The sequence below is a fragment of the Crinia signifera genome, chromosome 1 (genome assembly GCF_055691185.1).
Source record: "Crinia signifera chromosome 1, ASM5569118v1, whole genome shotgun sequence".
Lineage (NCBI taxonomy): Eukaryota > Metazoa > Chordata > Amphibia > Anura > Myobatrachidae > Crinia > Crinia signifera.
The window spans coordinates 67,690,636-67,711,062 of record NC_139217.1 but is presented as its reverse complement, the minus strand read 5'-3'; positions in this window follow the sequence as shown (position 1 = coordinate 67,711,062).

The window sequence follows — 20,427 nt, the reverse complement described above, 5'->3', positions numbered from 1 at the left end:
GGTACTTGTTTCCTAGCACGGCCACAATCGCGTCCATCGTGTACCTTAAAGTTAAGGTACACGATGGACGCGATGGACCCGATTTCCTTTGAAATCAGGTCCATTTTGCCGTCAAAGGCAAAATCGGGGACATCGCGACGGTCGCGTGCATTAACATGGCCCCCGACGCGATGGACGCGATTTTGCCATAGGCTTCAATGTTAAAATATTTTTAACATTGAAATCGGAAGCATTGCGTCGGTCTTGTGCCATTATAATGGTACAAGATGAGATGGACTTGATTAAGTCCATTTTACATAGGAAACAATGTGAAATGGGCCAATATGACCCATTTCACATTGTATATGGCCCCGAGCGTCACCCCACGATTGACGCCAACCCGAAGCGTGGCGAGCGCAGCGAGCCCGCGAGGGTGGGGGGGCGGCGGTGCGCGTCCTCTGACCTTTTCATACCCCTACTATCCACGTCAGCGTGGAGTTGAGAATATAAAGTGTGGCGAGCGCAGCGAGCCACCGAGCCCGAAGCGTGGCGAGGGGACGCGTATACCTGTGAAGTTATACGCGTCCCCTCGCGGGGCTCGGTGGCTCGCTGCGCTCGCCACACTTTATATACTCAGCTCCACGCCGACATGGATAGTAGGGGTATGAAAAGGTCGGAGGACGCGCACCGCCACCCCTCGCGGACTCGCTGCGCTCGCCACGCTTCGGGTTGGCGTCAATCATGGGGTGCCGTTGAGGGGGTAAAATTGGGGGTCTGGGGAATACTTTACATTGAATCCAATGTAAAATAGGGTCCCAGGGGCCCTATTCACATTTGATTCAATGTAAAATGCGATGCGACCGACGCGATTTTTCTGACACGATCACCCCGATACAAATCGGCGTGGCCGTGCTAGGAAACAAGTACCGAATGAAGTAATAAAGTAATAACATGATTAACTTACTGCGTGTCATCTCTTTTAATTGCATGCGGTGGCAATGGAACTAAAATCCCAGATTTGGAAACTTGGAGCTGCATTTCCTTGAATAAGATGAGAAAAAGTTTTAAAATTTAGAATATTAACACAAAATTGTAAAAAATCGATACTGTAATGGCAGAGTTTGAAAACTCTTGCTTGGCAATACAATGCTGCTTTCAGACCACAAAGGGTTGCATCGGGACTTTTAAACGGTTCAGTCCCGGTGCGACCCTGCATGTGCGGTCTGTTCAGATCGCATCAGCGAACCAGCCATATTGCTGGTTTGCTACTGTCATGCGGGGGCGCGGTGGAGCGTCGGAGCATCATCAGGGGACGGGGGAGGAAGCAACGCTTAGAGCTGGCGCTGTTTCAAGCACTGCCTCCTCCATAGTGTGAACAGGAAACGGATCGCTCGACCCCATTAACCCGTTCACACTGCACAGCAACACAGCAACAAACCGGTAAGAACCTTCTTCTTACCTGGTTCAAATTGCCGTGTTGCTATCGGTTAGCTGTAACTGGTAACCTCTTTCACATCACACAAATTAACGGGTCGAACCGACAAGAAACCGTCATGAACCCAGTAATTTTGTGTGATGTGAAAGGGGTATAACAGGAACTTAAAAAAACGAACCTGGGCTTTTCTTTTTTCAGTGCAGAAGCCTTGGATAAGTATAGATAACACCAAACAGTTCTTCTTATTGTCACTATAGTCTCCCCCTACGTTTTATATTTTTCTTGTAAAATACTGATTATTTTACTTTCTTTCCACCTGACATAATAGCTGATTAAAAATCGTGGACATTACCTCTGCTTTCATTTCTTACAACAAATACGTTCTGTGTATTTCATGTATATTACCCTACCCATGTAAGTTTATGTCCATATACTACCCTTTTCAGAGTATTTTTTTGCTGGTCCTTTTTAAAGTCTAAAAAATCTCTGTTGCAACTCAAAACGCTACTTCAAATATCAAAGCAACAAGTGTATTGGCCGCGCAGGATTTTTTGGTACTTATTTCCTAGCACGGCGCCCATCGCATAAGATTGTGTGCCTTAATTAAGGCATACAATCTATACAATTGAAAAGATTTTTAATTGTATGTACAATATCGCATCTTATGGATCTCATGGATCGTATGCATCCATAAGATGCATAAGATCCATGAGATCCATAAGATAAAAGATCCATCAACAGCAACCCGAAGCGCGGCAAGCGCAGTGAGCCCGCGAGGGGCGGCGGTACGCGTCCTCCGACCTTTTCATACCCCCACTATCCACGTCGGCGTGGAGTTGACTTTATATAGTGTGGCAAAAGCATTTAGCCACGGAGCCCGAAGCGTGGCGAGCGCAGTGAGCCCCGCGAGGGAACGCGGAATACCTGTGAAGTAATGTATGTCCCCTCGTGGGGCTCGCTGCGCTCGCCACGCTTCGGGCTCGGTGGCTCGCTGCGCTCGCCACACTATATAAGTTCAACTCCACGCCGACGTGGATAGTGGGGGTATGAAAAGGTTGGACGTGTACTTTTTTCGTCTTTTTTTAATATTAGTACAAATAAATAAAGTTGCATTGTTGCGAGTTTACAAAAAAAAATACATTGATCTAAATTTCACTACATTTCAAGCAAGCGGTGCTAATACGTGATAACCCAGGATATCACACACACAAAAAGAAAAAGGAAAAAAAAAGAGCACTTTGTACTTTGTTATAATGATTAACTTTTATTGATATGCATTAAGAGAATGAACCTGATATAGGGTTGAATGTATACCTGATTGCGGAAATAATTTATCGTGTCTTCGCGTTGCGTATACACCGTACCAAACATATGCAAGTATGAGGTTGATTCATATCAGCAAGACAAATTTATTAGAGCTAAATATATGGTAATAATAAATCATGGGACAGTACCACGTCAAATAGAAGGTATTGTTTTTTGTTTTGTTTTTAGAATGGGCTCTTTCACAATTATATTTCAACATTTGCTGCACACATATGGATACACCTGGGATGTATTTGTAGGTATATCTGTTATAGTCATTAATCTATGACTGAGGAATCATTTTTGCATTTGTATTGTAAAGATGGAAAACAAGAGTACTTGTATAGTATATAGTTAACCCTTTTCTGTCATATTATATGTTTTCAAATTCCAGGAAAGTTGATGATGTCACCACCCATGATTGCTGGATCATGATGTCACTTCTGCTGCTCTCTCCACTGGAGGCCGCACATTCTAACACACGAACCTTGGCCCGGGGGTCACCAAGGTGGTGGGGTTGGGGTTCTGCTATGCTTCATAATGCCTACCAACTCATACTCCCAGAAACTTCCCTTCCGTTCTCTACATTTGAGATCCATGCTAAATGCATATTCCAACCTGTTCTCCTTCATGTAGCTGTAATTTACCATCCCCCTGGCCCTCCCACCAAGTTCCTCAACCGCTTTGCTTTGTGAGCTCCACACTTCCTCTCTCCAGACATTCCATCCATTATCTCAGATGGTTTCAACATCCCAATTGACATGCCCACAGTATCCTTTCAACTCCTTAACCACACATCATTGCTTGGCCTCATTCAATGAACCTCTTCATCCTATAATGTGAGTGGGCACTCACTTGATCTGGTCTTCACTCACCATATTTCTGATTACTCCAACTCCCCATTCTCCCTCTCTGACCATCACCTGCTCTATTTTTTTTATATATATATTCTTTTATTTAAAGATCCATAATTCAATCAATCAATCAATCAATCAATCAGCACATGTCAAAAGTATTCATAAAAATTAAAAGGAGGTGGGGAGTATGGTCAGGCATTCATTGGAGGAAATCTAAACTGGACTCTCACTTTACACTATATTTATCTGCTCCATTTTTACTTATTCCTATCTTCTTCTCCACATCTGCCTCCGAAAGCTACCGACACTAAATGTAACGTTGAGGCCATTAACACCGCTTCCTTATCCTCCCTGCTCGACTCACTTGCCTCTCCTATTCGCTCTCTCTCCTGCCCTAAACAAGTCACTTCGATATAAAAAGCCTCCCTTACTTCTGCTCATGACTATTAATCACCCTCGTAGATCAACACTTCAATACTGGCACACCAAATTCACCAGATATCTGCAAAAATGTTCATGAACCGCCGAGCGACAGTGGAGTAAATCACGCTCTAAGGCAGATTTCCTCCATTTCATATTCGTATTTCAAACACCTCGTCTCCTCCTAGTCATCAAATCACTGTTGGTTAAAATGATGTAACAGCAGCCATCTGGTCCAGTAAATAGATGGGTAGTCTAATATAAGTGAAAAGTCTTATTTATACTGTTACATTGCCATCATGCATCAATCTGCTACATTACGAATTTTACAGTCAGCTGTTCACTACACTACCATGATTATTTATATAGCACATTTATATTGTACAGAGCTTTACATTGAATATTTGGTCATTCACATCAGGCACTGCCCCAGTGCAGGTTACAATCTATATTCTCTGCCACATATACACACCACCAGGAATCATTTTTGTCAGGAGATGAGTAAAGGGTACTATTTCTCTTATTTATTTATTTTTTGGTGGGGTGGTGGTGATGGTAGGAGGAAACCCAAGCAAACATGGGAAGAATATACAAACTCCACACAGTCAGGGCCATGGTGGGAATCATTACTTCAGTGCTGCGATGCAGAAATTCCAAATGACCAAGTAATTGTGAGATAGGGAGGTATTCAATCCAACATCACGACTGTCGGGCTAGCTGCCAAGCTAACGTTCTCGGCTGGCTCGGCAGGAGGGATTCAATGTCCCACCTGCCGAGTGCCAAAAAGGAGGTGTGGCCGCAAGATGGGGCCGGAAATCGTCGAGCTATGGCCGGCAGCTCCACAATTCCCGGCCGTTCAAGGCAGAACGTGCCCGACTGCTTGTAAAGTTGGGCACATTCTGACGAAATCTCTGTTCAACGCTGTCAAGGAAGACAGCATTAAATAGGTCCCCGCCACTATTTCCCTACCTGGGAATAGCGGCAGGAGATTGAATACCCCCTTAATGTCATTAAAAATCATTGCCCTTATGATACATCAAGTCACAAATGCATATGATTTTACAATGCACATGATGCTCTGTTTGGTATAATATCATTGATTGTAATTACTTATCTTCAACTCCTGGCTGTAAGATTACATTCTCTGGACAATGTCCAGCCACGCACAATGCGAGCAGATTTTCTCACCCTATAAAACTTGTGATTAAGAGATGGGTGTATGACGCAATGATAGACTTTGGAGTACATAGTATTCCGATTACACTGCAGAAATTTCTGTACCGGCCCCAAATGAAATTTCCATTGTGAAATAGTGAAAAATGTCACAAAAAAAGGTCCCATTTTCCCTATAAACCCCCACTGCCAGTAGGCCCTTCTGGATCTGCCAATTGGTGGCCAGCAATGATCAGTGATCCATCAGGGAATTAAGGAAATTAAACATATTACGTGGGGTTTTGTTTGCTGGTCCTAAATGGTTTCAGTTGGGATTGGGGAATAAGGATTTTTAAACATGTTTAATATTCCCAATTCCCAGGTCTGGTAATCGGGGAATTGCCCTAATAGATCTGAGAGATACTGTATGGTGGCCATTAGATTTAAAGCATATACAGTATAAATAGAATTTTTGTTTATGGAACAAGACATTATTTGCAAATATCACAATATAATGCATAGTGCCTAATTCACACTTCATTATAATTGATAAACACTGTTTTGTGTAATGGGTGAAAAATTGCATGTCGTTCTTAATTATGCTTAATTTACTTTGCAGGCACAGATTTTTGTGGCCCACAATTTGTCTATTTAGTACATTGGACGGAAAGCCCTTATCCTGTTTCTCATAGCAACTCCCACCATAAGAGGAAAAAAAAGTACTTTATCCAGGGATTTGTAAAGTCGTTTTTCAGGTTGTTTATTTTTTTTTTTTTTTTGAATGTGAAGTGGCAAGATACACACCATTTAGTCACATGTGATACTGTATCATACTTGCCTACTTTTGAAAACTAGTTTCAGGGATATTATAGTAGAATTTTACACAGCGCCTCATTGAGGGAGGTATCATGCTCCTCCCAAAGGGCGTGTCTAGTTCCATATATGGAGATTGTGAACTTGGCACACAGAAGTGTGGGTGTCTACTGCTACATCTGAGAGGAATCTTTTAAAATGACTTGTAGATGAGCCCCAAAGCAGTTAGTAAGAGCTACTATACTTGGTAATGTGCTGGTATAATGGCGCTGATGATTCAATGTAAATGTATCTATCTCTCATTCCTTTTTTTCCCAAAAAATGTAACAGTGTAATGTGGGCTAGGTGAAATTAGGGAGATTGGTAGACTAATGAGGGAGAAAGGGAGTCTGCTGCTATTTCAGGGAGTCTCCTGCAGAATGCAGGAGGGTAGGCAACTATGTACTGTACAGTATATAGGAATTATGTACAAATAGCCCCTTTACAAAAATATTTTTAAAGGAATACACAAAGAGCCCAATAAGGCAGCATAAATGTCTTCTAAAATCTATTTATTGTATTTTATCAAGCAATTATTATTTTTTTTTGTACAGCAATGGGCACCTATCTTGCCCAAAGTTTCCAAAACTGAACAAGACTACATTTGAAGATCTGGAGATCTTGTCGGTGCAGACTATGGGAGTTCCTTTATATAGACAATCTATTTTTTCTATTCGGCATGAGGGTGTACACCATATTGATCATTTTGTCACTTATGTAAACTATAATATGTTTTGACACAAATATCAGATTTCCTTTATGAATATTGTCCCTTTAATTAAGTATGACCAAACTGTGATCACAACTTTCCATTAGCAAGAATAATCAAACAAGTTTTTTATGTTCCAATAACAGTAATTATAGTGCCTGGATAAAAAAATTCCACAAGGTCAACTACATAATTGCCCTCCCTTTATCTCATATATAAAAGCTTATCAGAACAGAAAGAAAATGATATCCAAAAAGTTTCCATTAATATGTCAATAACAATGTAAAAAATTTGATCTCTGTATATCAGATATAACATTTTTAGTCCCAGTCACTTCTAGAATAAAACAAAAGATGAAATAAATAGGCTCTTTGTTAACACCATATAATTTTGTTTGAATACAATCCCAAAATTCCAACATGTTCACATTGGTTTCCGCCGATAACCCAAAATATATGCTTTTACTATACAGTAGGTTAATTGGATTTGGACATACCATATATACTCGAGTATAAGCCTACTTTTTCAGAACATTTTTTATGCTGAAAAAGCCCCCCTCGGCTTATACTCGAGTGAGGGTACCACTTGAGTCAATAGGTTTTCCCAGGTTTTTTTTAATAAAATTAGGTGCCTCGGCTTATATTCGGGTCGACTTATACTCGAGTAAAACTAGTGTGTATGTACAGTATGTATGTATGTTTGTAAGTTAGTGATTTTAGATTATAAGGTTGATTGAAGCAGGGACTAATATGAATATCGTCTATTCTCTGTACATGACTATACAAACTAGTGGTGCTATTGTTAATGATCATAAAAATTAAACGAATGTCTTAATGAATTGCAACACAATATATATGTCCTGTACTTGTTTTTTTGTTCGATCAATTCATGCGAGTTGAGTAGCGCAGTTCCTGGACCTATTCAATTCAACGTAATGCAATATTCGAGAATTCCAGTACTCGTGACTTATAGAGTTGGTTTATTTGCTTGAACCAGCATTCTCTGACTTAAATGCCCCACCGTAGCGCTGGACAGGATTGCAGACCTTGTTTTGTTGGATTTCTGCTCCCGCACTCCAGGAGGTCTGCGAGCAGATTTCCTTTTGTTGGGCATAGCAGTTGACTGAATTGAATAGGTCCGGGAGCTGTTTGAAGGAGCTCTTCAACTCCCTTGAGTCCTATTTTGTTAGGTGCTTTGGAACCCTTGTGGCACCATATGAATAAATGATAACAATAATTAGAGACAGGATTATATGCATTTGCATATGCATTCGCATATTTTGCCCATTCTCACTTGTTATTGCATATTTTACCTAAAATCTAGTGATGGTCCATATTTTAGGACCCACCACCTTTCCACCCATGAATCACAGCCCTGATTTGCCCTCCTGCTGGCCAGGTCGTGGTAGAGTGTGCAGGCCAGGCCAATATGTGCGCAGTGTGGGGGACATTGCTCCAGGCTGCCAATCTATTTTAATAAAAGTCAGTCGGGGCGGATTATGCCACAAAGCTCCTGAACTTTTGCCTGCCCTGGCCTGGGACTTTACGCCAAGAGAGAGACTTCTGCAGCAGAGGAGGTGGGCGGAAGGATTGTGACATCACGCGACGCGGAGGAAACTCCGGGTCACAGTGAGTATGCGGCGCAGGGAGAAAGCCTTCCACTGCCCCGCTTTCACATGCTATGCTGACATTTGATCCATCTGCGCTGGAGATGAGGGTCTGTGTAGTTGATAACAGAAGAGCATAGGACGCTGCAGTCTGATGTAGCAGCCAGGAAGAAAAAAAATCCTGTGCACAGCACTAAACATCTGCAGGTGCTGTGGGCCTATTTTTGAGGATTATTTGCAACTAATAGGATGCTGATTTTTAAATAAATAAGTTAAAAATGAATTTTTATTATTATTTAATGTAGCATATTTTAACACTTTTCATGCATATTTTAAGTATTTTTCATGCATATTTGCATGCATATTTCAAGCTTTTTATATTGCATATAATCCTGTCTCTAACAATAACAATACTTATAATCTATTACAGACATCCCTGGAGAAGCCTCCTGTGAACAGTAAAATGCATGGGTGGAGAATCTTACCCAACAGAGACTTTCACATACAAACAGAAGTACTGAGTGTGTCAGCAGGACAATAAGATCACAAAGAACAATAGCTCGCACACACCAAGGTCAGGTTCATCTATATTCCGCATGACTGCATCATCAGTGGACCGTACTCAACATTTCAGCATCCAAAATGAAAGCAGCAAAGTTACCAATGCCCCCGAGACATCAGCTACCATGAAGATGAGATTTAAATTCAAAATAAACAAAATACAAACTACATGTATGAGACTTTGTTACCTTCATATTGTGGTCTAATTATGCCATTAGCACAGAGTGTTTAAGCAACGACCACAATAGGTTAACCAACTTTCTATTCCTCTTCAAGGAGAAATGACTCAAGCACTCTCTCTAGTATTATCGGATTACAAAAGGAAAACAAAAAACACCGTACTTTTTATTTATTTTTATTTTCATCTTTAATTTGTTTGCTATATTACTTCTAATTTATTTTCTTTGTGACATAAACTTTGATCATTAGACTGCCAGCCAGCGGACAGCTGTAACAGATTGCAGAGGAACTATACCAAGATGATGGTACAAGGTTGCAAGTCAATCAATAAAGTGCAACTTTGTATCCTTGACCCTATTGTTCACTGTCGTATTCCAACACATAGACAGATAGGCATACACGATAAGAAATCACAATTATTGGTGAGCGCTGGGTGACCAATTTTATTTCAATTAATACAGTATAAGTTGGTATGTAGCCCAACTGACTCAGTATGTAGGTACACTTATGTTTTATGGTAGATAAGGATGAAAGATATTTACTATCTGACTACAGATTCTGGATAATTTGATATAATCTTGTGTTAATCATTGATTGCTGTTTTAAAAAATATTGTGTTTTTTCCTATTTCCTTTTCATAGAGATTGAATTAAGATGATTCTGTTAATATACTGTAGCATGTTTGTGATGGGTATACCTGCAAACTGTTGACTGAATGGGGAATGCTAATACAGGGGCAAATTTAACAGCAAGTGATATGTTGCACATGATAAATGGTGCACCAGCCAATCAGCTCCTGTCATGTGTTTGAAAAATGTATCATTCCTAAACAGGTGACACATAGGCAGGTATTCAATGCTGTGGGTGAGTGGTGACAATGAGCAGAGCTTCCTGCTCGCTGTCACCACTCACCCTGACAGTATTCAACGCAGCCCCCTCATACGCCAATTTCACCTAGCTCCATTTTTTGAGCGAGGGGGAATTGGCGTATGCGGCTCATGAACCAGCGAGACCCACGGCTAAATACAGCGAGTTTCCTGCATTAGCCGCAGGTCTCGCTGTTTTGGGGAATTCTCGCCATCCTGTGACGGGGAGGATTTCCCCAGAACATTGAATAGAGCGAGCGGCCGGCGCAGGGGTTAAACAGCGAGGATCGCTGTTTTTCTGCAATCCTCGCTGTTTAACCCCCTCGCCGCGGCATTGAATACACCCCATTGTTAAAGCCTGTAAACTGATTTGCTGGTAATTTTTTTCTCCACGTTTTATCTCATACAGCTTTGATACATCTCCCCCTATGAGTGCACAGATGGGAACCTTGCTGTATAACATGTTAAGGTCCATACACACTGGGCGACTATGCCCTGCGTGTATGGACAGCGATGATCACTATCATTGCTGGGGGGAAAACCGCTCAGTGCATACACACTGAGCGGCTTTCCCCCAGCCAGGCGCCGTCAGTGGGCGGCGGACGGCTTTGCAAAGCACAGCGCTATACAAAGCCGTCCTCACGGCCGCTCATCTGCTGGTAATACCATCAGATAAATGGCTTTCCCGGCGATGATGCGGGAGCGCGCAGCAGCACTCACCGCTCATCGCCGGGGCATACACACTGGGCGGCTTTGAGCTGAAAGCCACTCAAATGTGCTGTTTTGAGCAGCTTTCAGCTCAAAGTCGCCCAGTGTCAGGGCCGGATTATAATGGGGGCACAAGGGGTCAGTGCCCCTGGGCCCCCCTGTGGTTGGCATGTATTTTTTTTTAAATAATATATATTTTTTTTTTTAGCTAAAGGTTTTGTGCATGGGAGTGGGGTAGTGCTGAGCTTCACCTATCTGCCAATGTGACAATGATTAATGGTGCTGAGCATCGGGAGCCAAGGCACACTGACTGCACAAGTGTGCAGTGCATTACTGGGAGTTGACTAAGTCCCATGACACTTTGCACAAGAGGGCAGAGGCTGAGATGTTTGTGCTGAGCTCTGATTGGTGGAGCTCATTACATGCTTCTCAGGCCCATGGAGAACAGCAGCAGCAGCCTAGTCATGGGAGGGTTTTTAATCATAGGCAGCACTGGGACTGTGAGGTCTCCTACAGAGTAAGGTGCAGAGGGCCGAACACAGGCTTTTCATGTGGTATGTATGTATGTATGTATGTGTATATATATATATATATATATACATATAAAAATAGATACCTGGTTACCGGCACTCCAAGATACACATGACAACTGCCCGGGTGCTTTACTCAAAGAAATGGTTCTATCCTTGAATACGGAGTAAAATCCGAAATGTTGGAGCTGATTGCGTCTGCGTAGTCATTTTTGTGAAGTCCAAAGGAGTTTCACTTTCCACACATCTATATATATATATATATATATCTATATCTCCCCTGCAGTTAACCATTGACCAAGTTTATACTACCTTTACTCTGTGTTTTGACAGTGTAATATTCTCCCATGCAGTTTGCAGCCAGTAATGACAAGTGCAAGGGGCCCCCCCCTGTCTAAAGTGCCCCGGGCCCCCCGAAGGCTTAATCTGGCACTGCCCAGTGTGTATGGGCCTTTACAATGCTGTTCTACAGATTAATACTGTAGTAGATTAATAGTAACAATGTAACACCATCTAGTTGTCACAAATGCATTTCTCTAACCAAATCCAGGACCTGGGCATTGCAACTGGCTATGGTGCTACAAGCCCAGACTCTCGAAGCTGCAGCTCACTTTTTTTATTATTTTTTTGTAGCCTTATCTCTCTGGGGTAGATGCATGAAGCAGTGATAAGGGAGCAGAAGTGATAAAGTGCCTGGTACTTTATCACCGACCAATCAGCTCCTGACTGTTAAGTTACAGGCTAGCTTCAAAAAGGGGCAGTTAGGAACTGATTGGCCGGTGATAAAGTACCAGGCACTTTATCACTTCTCCTCCCTTATCACTGCTTCGTACATCAATCCCTCTGTCTTATGGCTGATGACCAGGCAGGGAGCAGGACAGGCAATAGCCGATATATCTGCAGATATATTGTCGAATCTGCCTGTGTGTACAAGTGGTCTGCTGACCACTTGTAGACCTGTTGCAGGGACTCATGTCAAAGCTGGGTGAGCAAATTTAAATGCCTGCCCAGTTGTGATGTCCGGATGACACATTCAGCAGCCTGAATGGTTAGTGTATATGCTGACCTGAATCAGCTGCACTGTCAATGGTGTACCCAGCATAAGTTATGTGACCTGATGTTAGCGCATTCCACCTCTCTCCTGTTGTGGGCATTCTCCAGTCTCAATCTACATTGCACATGTGTCCATCTCTCTGCGCTGTCTTTCTGACCTTTCTGGGGTGTTCAGTTCCAGACACCAGCAGCTCCCATGCTGCAATAGTGCCTGCCGCATTAGCAGAAAGTTTGATTTAACTATCTATACATCTATCTATCTATCTATCTATCTACCTACCCTATCTATCTACTCGATCTGTTTATCCATGTATATACAGTTTATAAACTAGCAGCTGCCGCATTGTGATCAAGGATAAGTGATCTATCTATCCATATATATATATATATATATATATATATATATATATATATATATATATATATATATATATATATATATATATATATATATATATATATATATATATATATAGCAAAGGAGATAAGTGCGCAAATGAATGAAAAACCTGTGGACCGTGGATATTGTTGAAATTATCCACACTTAAAGGACAGTTTAAATGAAGTCCCAATTCCAATTTGATCTGCACCAAAGGATTTTTCAATTATCCTGGCTGCTCTCGGTCACCTGAATTTCGCAGGTGTAGAAACACTAGAAGAAGAGATGAGAGCGCTCCATTGTGCAATAACGTAAAAAACTTTTATTTAAGAACAAGATGTTTCTTCAATAAAAACAGGTATATAATGACGTACCAAAATGAGCGGTATACCACCGCAAGAATTCCGCATAAAACGTGTTTATCCAAACACGTACTTCTTCAGAGGGCCCTCTGACGAAGTACGTGATTACGAAACGCGTTGGGGCGTGGCCTGGCGTTGCAGTCCATCCACCAGCCGTGTTAAGACGCTGAAAGTCAAGAGTGTAACCTCTCCTACATCTGTGTTTGGATAAACACGTTTTATGCGGAATTCTTGCGGTGGTATACCGCTCATTTTGGTACGTCATTATATACCTGTTTTTATTGAAGAAACATCTTGTTCTTAAATAAAAGTTTTTTACGTTATTGCACAATGGAGCGCTCTCATCTCTTCTTCTAGTATATATATATATATATATATATATATATATATATATATATATAAAGTATATATACTCTCTTTCTGTGGATGAGAAGGCTGGTTTTACTGGACTGTGGTCCTATATATATTTTTTAATTGACATTATACATGTGTGGAAGTGAATTCCAGTGGGACTAGTCACAAACCTAGACCACCATATATCTCCTTTGTCAATCCTAAATTGATTTTAACTTTTACTGTGTCATTGATGTTTGGAATCAGATTATATGATCCTTACCGATTGTTTATGCCCCTGATGAAGTCCATCTGAGGAAACGCGTTGGGTATCTTCTTCAATAAACAGCCTTTGTATATGAACAAAATACGTGTATTTCATTACCAACATGTCTGGACATAAGATACATGAAGACTAAATTAGCATTTTAACAGAAGAATTGTATACTACATTGTGCTGTTGAGTGGTGTAATACAATTAGCGCACTCTGATATCACCCATTTTTTTTCCAATACTCTCACTGTCCCTTACTAACAGGAGGGACATATTGGAGGTGCAGCTTACAACCCCATAGCACAATTACTGAGATTACTTTTGTGTATATATATATATATATATATATATATATATATATATATATATATATATATATATATATATATATATATATATATATATATATATATATATATATATATATATATATATATATATATATATATATATAGAGGTTCCCAATCTTTTTTGATTCACGGCACCCTAGAGAATCAGAATTTTTTTTCACGGCACCCCTAGGTCCAAAAAAATTAATTAGATTGGGTTTATATGCTATTCTTAGCGGCAGTTATGTGGTAAAGGGCAGGATTTGCTTCTGTTTGTACACATTCTATGATTGGCAGCCACCAGTACTGGTTTTGCTCCTAAATAATTAACCATTAATAATTTGAGTTGGTCCTGGACCACCAAGCCGCGGCACCCCTGCATGTGTCCCGAGGCACCCCAGGGAGCCACGGCACACAGTTTGGGAACCACTGATATAGATAGATATATGGAGCAAGTACAGTTACAGTGAGGAAGTAACAGTATGTCTTTATAGTTAATATTAACAAATATCTTTCATTTACTTTCGGAAGAATTGCTTAGCGTATCTCATGCGCTCATCTTTTCTTCTTATTGCGATTGTAAAACTACACAGGCCTGACCTTTGACATTTATTAGACATCACTTTCGTCACATCTGCCTCCTGAGAATGGAACTTCACCCTATTCATTATTTAATCTGTCTTTGGTGAAACATATTTATGGGTATCTTAATAAATGTAGAGCAGTTTGGTATGTTAACCTGATATTTGATAAAGATCACGCTTCCCTTACACAGAATCCTCAGAACTGTCTTCCCAGTACTTTTCTAGCAAAGAAACAATGGTGCTATTGTTCTAGAGTGGTGATGGCCTGAATATAGGATACACACAACTCTTTCTTCTGAACAGACCATGCATGACTATTCCAGTATCAGACTGTGCAAGACAACTAGCCAGGTAAAGAAAATACGTAGGCATATCCCAAAAGACTTTTGTTGTTGCTTTGTGACACAATTCTCAGGTATTAAGTTTTCTTAGGCATATGCACAAATTCCACAATAGAAACACGGAACATTCAGGTGGTAAATTGTATAACAAATGATTTAAACTCATACCATGGTGTAATCTATATAAACAACTAAAAAACGACCCAGACATTTTTTGAATACATCATTGACTAAATGTTGGCAAATGTCTGGAGCATTGCAAATACTGGGTTCTGAAGGTCAGTGAATGCAATGAAAAACAAAGCAAATAAAATCAATATGGGATCCCCATGTTCTAAGCATGGGGTGACCCAATCAAGTACTTCATTTATTATCTTCTACACCAGTGGTTCCCAACCTTTTTTGTCTCCCGTACCCCTTGATTAGACTTCTCATTTATGAGTACCCCCTCGTGTCAAATCACCCCCACCCATCTCTCCACACAAAATAACATTTGTAACCCGGAACTGGCACACTGGGATCGGGTGCTTGGCACAACTAAAGCCACAGTGTATGAGTATTGACCCCTGCGGGTAGATTTGTGGAGACGGACAGGACAGGCCTGCTCTGTATATGTGACTTGATCAGACCTCAGCGCTGCACCTCCTGGAAAACACTTGCAGCCTCAACCTCTCACACAGCAGTTACCTCCATTTGGCGTTACTGCGGCCGCCTGCCTACATTCCGCTGCCAGGCTCCACTAAAGTAAGGGGGACAGGGGCAGTTTTATTTTAGGGATGCCAATCACGGGATACCGGGATTGGGCATTTTTCAATCTCAATTCCCGGGATTGAAAAAATGCCCTGGGATTGGCATCCCTATTCCCAAGTGTCCAAGCCGTGTGGTAGGCACAGGGAATATAGTGTGGTCATGGGGCAGGAGAGAATCATTGGGGCATGAGAGCTGGATTGCAGATGGCAGCAGGAGGTGCAGAGGGGTTAATTGGCAAGTGTCCAAGCTGTGTGGTAGGCACAGGGACTATAGTGTAATCACGGGGCAGGAGGAATTCATGAGAACTGCAGGCAGAAGAGAAGGATTGCAGATGGCAGCAGTAGGAGGAGAGGGGTTAATTCCTAAGTGTCCAAGATGTGTGGTAGGCACAGAGAATATAGTGTAAACATGGGGCAGGAGAGAATCATGAGAGCTGCAGGCTGGAGCTGGATTGCAGGAGGTGCAGAGGGGTTAATTCTCCCAAGCCTTGTGTTTGGTCATTAAAACTAAATTAATATTTTTTATGTATATTTACCTGCATATTTAAAATGTCCCCATTCACTCTGCCATCCACGCCACCATCAATGGCGCCGAGGAGCCTGCAGATGAGGGCGGAAGTGATGTCTGCAGCTTCAGGTCAGGCTCTGCCTCCCTAGCAACCCAGCCAGCGTCTCCACTCTCCGCGACCTTGCCGCCATGACACCACTACGGCGCATACCCACGGCAGCCCGTCCTCGGCAACCCGTCTCACTCTCCCTCACCAGCGTCATTAGAGTCTGGGCCGCCGCATACCCCCGGCAGCCCGTCCCCAGCATCCCGTCTCCCTGACCTGCAGGACGCCACATACTGCCGCCATTACAGGCCGGGCCACCGCGTACCCCCGAGAGGGTGGACGCATACCCCCAGGGGTACGCGTACCACCGGTTGGGAACCGCTGTTCTACATCAACCCCACTTTTAAGGACCATTGCAATATGCTCCAGGTGGTATTAGTTGCACATCCTGTTACATTTTCAGCCGTGGCCAGTTCTAGTTCTGGATATGCAAACATATATATGGTATAGATTTACGGCTTAGAGATTGCATGTGTGCAACTGGCATGGTACTGCTCCTTGCACCCTGAAAATTATAAATTTGCAGCTGCATGTTGTACGAGGCATCTTTATGTCCTTCAGTATTTGCATGGTCTGATCATCACTGGGAGCATGGATATTTCTGCAAAGTCCATTGAGACCAGATTATCATGAAAAGTGTTATTTTATAGCTGAGACACAAGAGAATTTTGGAAATCTAGGTGCTGAATAATATCTATATTTTATATTTTACAATGTGGTGGTAAATGGATTATCACAGGTCTTGATATTACCTTCTGTACGTACATCAGGACGGTGTGGTTCTTGTACCATCTGTTCTTTACAGGAGCTCTCTTGTTTACAAATTTCACACCATAGCAGAGAGGGAAGTATTTTTACCCCAGAGACATGCAATAATCAGATAAAGGTATTGGGACTATAGTAGTATTTATTACTTATAGCTCTACAAGTAACACTAAGGAGGCTTTGAAAGCTACATGGGACCAGGTAACGTGGATTGGTGTAACATACCAATAAACACGTAGGGAGAAATTTACTAAGAAATACAAATATGGCCGATTCCAGTTACGACTGCATACGATCAACATCGGCCTTATGTTCAGGAAAACACTCATAAATAGGGCAGATTTATTAATCTGCCCTATTTGCGGTATTCGTATTCGGCTGCCATATACATGTCCGCCAAATACAAATTGAAATCGGCAGCCTGCATGGATCAGTCAGATCCGTGCAGGCTGCTGTGTGTAAAAGAAAGAACATTTTTTTTTAATAATTACAAAAGGCATGACCGCACCCCTCTACGGCCATTGCAAGCCCAGATTGCAAAGAGCAGATCCTGGTTTTAGAAATTCCCAGGCTAAAATGAGTAAGGATCCCTGGCATTTCTAAAACCAGCACCAGGTGGCCAGTGTGAAAGGCTACATTCCCGGGTAGTGTCCCGGGATGCATCCGGGAACACATTCCCGGGTATGACTCGGGTCTGCGAATGTGAAAGGGGTATTAAATAGTAAAGAATTAGGCAGTGTGCAGGGAACATACTCAGAGGCTAGGCTAACCATTAGAGTATGGTCTGGGGTCTTTTGAAAAAATATAGTAAAAACTTCTAGTGCATGCATGATAAAGTACCAGATTAATAACAGTAATGCACTGTAGAAAATGCAAGTCCTGGGCAGAATAATTTAAAATATTTATAATGTATAATTAAAGTGTACAATCTGAAACCTGATCCCTAGAGGAGGGAGTGGGCCAGTCACACCCTGATACAAGGTAGTCATTACCCATATTTAAGGTGCTTATACAAATCTACGTTTATATACACTAACGTGGGGCCTGGGACTGCCAAAATAGGCAGGGCCCCCCTTCCTCACCTATTGTTACAGAAAATATTTAAATCAGATATTTTGTCCGCACACCTTTAGCCAGCCCCTCTCGGATCTTGCAATCAATTGACAGGGGGGGGGGGGGGGAGGATGACACAAGACCTGTCATATATTTTTTATGGGTATGCCATACCCCCTTACTTGCACCAGTGGTTACAGCCTTGCTGAACCTCCACTGTTACACAATATTTTTACAGCCTGGTTGAGCCCCTTAGACACTGCACCAGGATTATGCACACCGTAATGCCCATTACTCAGTCACATATGCCACTGCCCATTACATATTATGCCACACAATGTAATGCCCGTTACATATTACATCACACACCATAATAACCATTACATATTATGCCATACACGTAATGTCCATTACATATTACACCACACACTGTAATGCCTATTACATATTTTACAACATACATTAATGCCTATTACACATTATACCACACATCCTAATGCCTTTTACACATTGGCCCTTATTCTGGTTCACTCGCAAAGGCAAATTCCTTCTGAAATGGACAAAACCATGTGCACTGCAGGGGGGGGGGGGGCAGATGTAACATGTGTGCAGAGAATTAGATTTGGGTGGGGTTTTACTTCAAAGTGAGATCTATAGTGCACTGTATAAATAAAGCAGTCAGTATTTTCCCTGCACAGAAACAAAATAACTCACCCAAATCTAATTTTCTCTGCACAAGTTACATCTGCCCCACCTGTAGTGCACATGGTTTTGTCAATTTGAGAAGGAATTTGCATTTGCGAGTGAACCAGAATAAGGGCCATCATGCCACACACCATAATGCCTTTTACATGTTATGCCACATAACTACGCTTACCTACATGCTCGTTGCCAGGAGTTACATTCTTGTTGCCAGGCATTTCTTCCTCAATGCCAGGGGTTACATGTCTGTTGCCAGGGTTAAGATCTTCTTGCCTGGGGGATACATCATGATCCTTGCCAGGGGGATTCTAGCTCATTGCCACTTGGAGTGGAGGTTACATGCCCATTGCCAGGGGGTTACATGCTCCTTTCCATGCATTTCATCCTCCTTGCCATGGTATAGGGATTAAAAGCTTGCTGACATGGGGAGTTTCATGCTCATTGCCATGGGGTAGATTCATGTAGTTGGGATCATTTGGTCTACAGCATGATGGTCGTCAGTCATTAGGTCGACACCATTAGGTCGACATGGGTCTAGGTCAACATGGGAAAATGTCGACATGGTTCTAGGTCGAAAGTTCGACAGGTCGTTAGTTCGACAGGTCATTAGTTCGACAATGTCTAGGTTGACAGTCAAAAGGTCGACATGGGGTTTTTCACTGAAGTAACATACAGCGCATGATACAGTGTGGGTCAGATACAGTGTCGGTTACAGTGCTCATCAGATACGGGATATAGTGTGTCAAATACAGTGGAGGGCATCAGATACAGAGCACATCAGATACAGTGTGTCTAGTTGACAGTCAACCTAATGACTGTCGACTAGACACACTATATCCTGTATTGTATCTGATGCGCCCTGTACCTGGCACAGTATCTGGCCAACACTATTCTATTCTTGACATACACTGACCCACACTGTATCTGATGTGCACTGTATTTGGCATTGTATCTGACCCATACTATATACAACCCACACTGTATCCCGCAATGTATCCAACTTGTACTGTAGCCCTTTCTGTCCCTGTCAGATGTCATGCAGTGTGACAGGTGCAGCAGCAGCCACAGAGGACAGCATAGGATGTGGAGCAGGGAGACTGACTCTACTGCCCGGTGCCTCCCTGCAGTGCATCCTCTGCTGACCACCGGCCCTGGTGGTCACAATTAACTGGAAATTAATGTTTTTTGTTTTTTTTTAACCCCTTCCCGACATTTGACGTACATTTACGTCATGGCCGGGATGTACTTCCCGACACATGGCATAAATGTACGTCATGACTTTAAACTGTCACTGCGTCTCGAGACGCAGTGACAGAGGGACGATGTCTGCTGTCCCTGACAGCAGACATGTCCCTGCATGCCCAGGGGGGGCTGCGATGTCGCCCCCCCGTCGGCGATCGCTGTGATTGGCTGTTCAGTGTGAACAGCCAATTACAGCGTTTTCCTGTGTTACCAGCGAATCAGACGCTCGGTAACACAGGTGTCAATCACCGCCGGGCGTCAGGGGGCATGAGGGGGTCATCGGTGACGATGACACCTCACCCCACCCTCACCCCACCTGCCCCCAAGGCTGTGATTGGTCCGTGGGACCCACGGACCAATCACAGCCAAGGCGCGACATTTAAACTAACGGTGACTGCGCTGCAGACGCCATTCCGGTCTGGAATAGCGTGCAGAACGGTCACCGTGCCTGTCTGCCGTGAATACCGACCTGATCCTTGCTAATACT